The sequence below is a fragment of the Octodon degus genome, unplaced genomic scaffold (assembly GCF_000260255.1).
Source record: "Octodon degus isolate 3935 unplaced genomic scaffold, OctDeg1.0 scaffold00123, whole genome shotgun sequence".
NCBI lineage: Eukaryota > Metazoa > Chordata > Mammalia > Rodentia > Octodontidae > Octodon > Octodon degus.
The window spans coordinates 6,004,676-6,008,699 of record NW_004524699.1 but is presented as its reverse complement, the minus strand read 5'-3'; positions in this window follow the sequence as shown (position 1 = coordinate 6,008,699).

Sequence of the window (4,024 nt, the reverse complement as noted above, 5' to 3'; positions counted from 1 at the left end):
GAGCTGGGATTACAGTCATATGCCATCACGCCCAGGCTCAGTTACCACCTCAGAGCACCCCAGGTGCGGGGCCAGCATGGCAGCTGGGGGGGATTGAACCCCGGGCCCCTGTGCCTGCTTGCAGGTGCTTTAATCCGCTGAGCTATTTGGCCGGCCCTAGGAACAGATTATTTAAAAAAAAAAAAAAAACAAACAGAAGCATGTCTGTAATGCCAATACTAAGGAGACTGAGGCAGGACGATCCCTGTGAGTCTGAGGCCAGCCTGGGCTATAAAGTGAGTTCTAGGGCAGCCTGCACTGCGTAGTGAGACCTGTCTCAAACAAAACAATAAAAAGAAGACCAACTTGTAAGACTGCAGCTGCGCCCGCCCGCGCCTCCCAGCCCCCGGCCTGTTTTGCCAGCAGAGCTGCTCTGTGCAGGGAGCTCAGCTCAGCCCCAGGCTGTGGTCAGCCAGCATTTGATGTTGTGGAGGAGATAAGATACGGCAAGGAATTCCCCAGGTGCAGGGACCTGGGGACAGCTGGAGACACCTGAGAACTTACACCTGCCGCCGCTTCGCTTCGAGGACTCTGCCCACTGAGATGCAGGGCTGCCAGAGAACTCTGAGCCCAGGTGTCCCTGGGGGTCCTCCTGGCCAGTGTGCCCAGGCTTCCCTCCATCCCCATAAAGGGACGCACTTCCCCTTCTTTGGGGTAGACGGTCTCCCCACATTCTGTCTACCTGCACCCGTGCACCGTAAATCCCACCATGTGGCCTCTCCAGAAGCCTGGCGGTCTCTGTGCTCCCGCGTGGGCTTTATGTTTTATCAAACTCATTTACACTATCCGAGACATAAACATTTCCATGTTATATCTTCATACATGTGCCCTTGAGCTCTACATTAGAGCAACGCTGAAGCCTTAACCTCGCACAGTGGCGCATGCCTCCAACCCTAGCACTCTGGAAGGCTGAGGCACAAAGATCGAAAATGCAAACCCAGTCAGTACATTAACAACCTGGTGAAAACCCATCTCATAACCATAAAAAACAAAAAATTAAGCACTAGGATCTAAGGCTCAGGCCTTGGATCAATTGCTAGTACTGCAAAACAAACAAACAAAAATCAAACAGGGGCTGGGGAGATAGCTCAGTAGAATAAGCGCTTGCCTGGCAAGCGCAAGGGCCTGAGTTCAATCCCCAGTTCCACTAAAAACAACAACAACAACAACAACAACAACAAAAAACTAAACAAATAAAAAGAAAGGAAGGTTACACTTCAAACCCCACTCCTTGAATGACTCCTCCTGCTACAGCCTCCCGAGTACTGAGATCACCGGTGTTCCTCACATCTGACAAGCCTATTTGTTTTGTTTTGTTTTGTTTTGGTGGTATCAGGGATGGAACTCAGGACCTTGCGTTTGCCAGGCAAGCACTTATTCCACTGAGCTATCTCCCCTGTCTGCCTATTTGTTTTGACAGCTGTATAATATTCCTCCTCCAGCCTTCATGGTGGTATATCCATTCCACCAGTGGTGATCAACTGGATTGAATCCCAGTTGTTAATACTCCGGACAAGGCTTCCCTGTACAGCCTGGACAGTGTCTCCAAGTGCGTTTTTGTGGTTCCGGCAGGGTGGAATGTGCCAGGAACGTGTTGTGGCACAGACCCCACCCCACAGCAGGTCTGGGACCTTCTCAACCTCAGACAACCCTCTGTGGGCTGGCTTCTTTTGGAACTCACCCCCTTCAGGCTCTTCCTTTCCCCCAAACAGGGAAGCACCTCACAGTCCTGTTTGCAAAGCACCCTGCCCAGTGCTGGCCCAGCTGTACGCTACCTCATTGTGCCCCAGCAGGATTCTGTTTAATTTACTTCTGAGACAGGATCTCGTTGTATAGTCCAGGCTGGCCTTGAACTCAGCATGTAGCCCAGGGTGGCCTCCACCTCAGGGCAAGCCTCTTGCCTCAGCCTTGTGTGGGCTGGGACTGTAGGTGTGCGCCTCTACGTCCCACTGACTTTTGAATTTTTCTGCATCATTATTTTTTTGCGAGCATCTAGAGGTTATAGAGGGTGAGTGACCAACCAGAGGGAGCCCCCACTACCCTCCTGCCGCCTCCAGGGGGCCTCCGCAGGCGGAGTCCAGCCGGCCCGCGCGGTGCCCAGGACTGAGCCTTCCAAGCCTCCAGTTCAAGCCCTTTCCTTGGGAAGTGAGGAGGTCGGGGGGCGCTGTCTCTGGTCCTGAAAACCCCAGCCGGCCGCCGAGCGAAGTGCAGGCCCCCTTCCAAGAATTTTCCTGCTTCTCTTCAATGTACTGTGGCCCCCGGGAGTTGAGAATGAATGGTGACCATGTTCTGGGCAGCACTCCAGGGCTCCAAGAGGACAACAGAAAGATGAACGGGGACTCCTGGCACTGCCACTGTGAGTTCCCACAGTTGATAAGGGGTTTTTTTGTTGTTGTTGTTTTCTTCTTTCTTTTTTGTGTGTGCAGGGTCTCACTGTGCAGCTCAGACTCATAGTGATCCTCCTGATTTGTGCCTCCCTAGTGCTGGGATTACCAGGCCCAGACTCCATCGCCGGCTCAGCGCACCTGGGGACAGGGCCTGTGTGGCATGTGATGCCAGGGATTGAACCCTCCCCCCTGCGCTTGCCTAAGCAAGCACTTAGTCCACTGAGCTATGTCACTGGCCCTTCTGAAGTTTATAAAAGTCAAGTACAAAGCTGAAAATAGAATATGTGTCTGCCAGGCATGGTGGTGCACGCCTGTAATCCCAGCCACTCGGGAAGAGGCAGGAGGACCCCAAATTTGAGACCAGCCTGGGCAGCTGAGTGAGAGCCTGTCTCAAAATAAAACAAAAGGCATTAGTGGTGTAGCTTAGTGGTGGAGCTCTTGCCTGCCTGCCTGAGGCCATGGGCTCCATCCCCAGGATTGAAAAGAAGAAAAGAAATTAAAAAGAAAATAAAAGAATTTGGCCCAGGGTGGTCTCCGGCCTTCTCACAAGCCTGGCGGTCTCTGCTGGTGCCTTCCTCCCAGCATTATAATATTGCCCTGACTCCTCCTAAAAAGTTTGCTCTGAGCAAACTTATCCCATGGACCTAAACACACACACACACACACACACACACACACACACAGTATTGGTAATATACATCTTTATTTATTTATACTTCAGTAAGGGTCTATAGGGTCTCATATAGATCAGCAAAGTCTTGTCTTTGCTCAGTGACATTGTAGTGATCTACCTGTGTTCTGCCTCCCAAGCACTGGGGTTACAAGCGAATGCCACCATTCCCAGTCTCTCTCTCTCTCTCTCTCTCTCTCTCTCTCTCTCTCTCTCTCTCTCCGGAACCAGGGATTGAACTCAGGCCCTTGTGCTTGCCAGGGAAGCACTTATTCCACTGAGCCATCTTCCCAGCCCACCATGCCCAGTCTCAGTCGCTGTCTCAGCATGCCCCGGGTGCAGGGCCGGGTAATATACATCTTCTAAAAAAAATCTTTTATTCATTTATTTACAGGGTCTCACTACACGGCTTGGACTAGTAGTGATCCTCCCGTCTCAGCCTTCCCAGTGCTGGGATTACAGGTGTGTGCCACCAAGCCAGGTTCAGTGGCTGGCTCCCCATGGGGCCAGCACAGCGTTTGGTACTGGGGATTCAACCCGGGTCCTTGCGCTTGCCAGGACGGTGCTTAGACCACTGAGCTATCTCCCAGCTTGGCAATCACACGCATCATAGGGCATTTGTACATGTACATGGTATTTCTTGCTCCTTTTCCCCCCATTCTCCTCCCCTCCCTTCAACTGTTCTTCCCTTCTTCGTTTACAAAAGCTTTGATTCTATTTTTCCCTCTATTCTCTTTCCCCTTCCTTCCCCTCCCCCTCCCTAGTTCCCCTTCCCATCTGAACAGTTTCTGTGTGTTTCCCAACAGCTCTTATACATCTTGGTCCTTATTTACACTTCTTGTTTCTCATACCAGAGAAACAGTGTGGTATTTGAATGTGTGTTTGATTTATTTCACTTAAAGTGTGGTCTCAAGGTGCATCCAGTCAG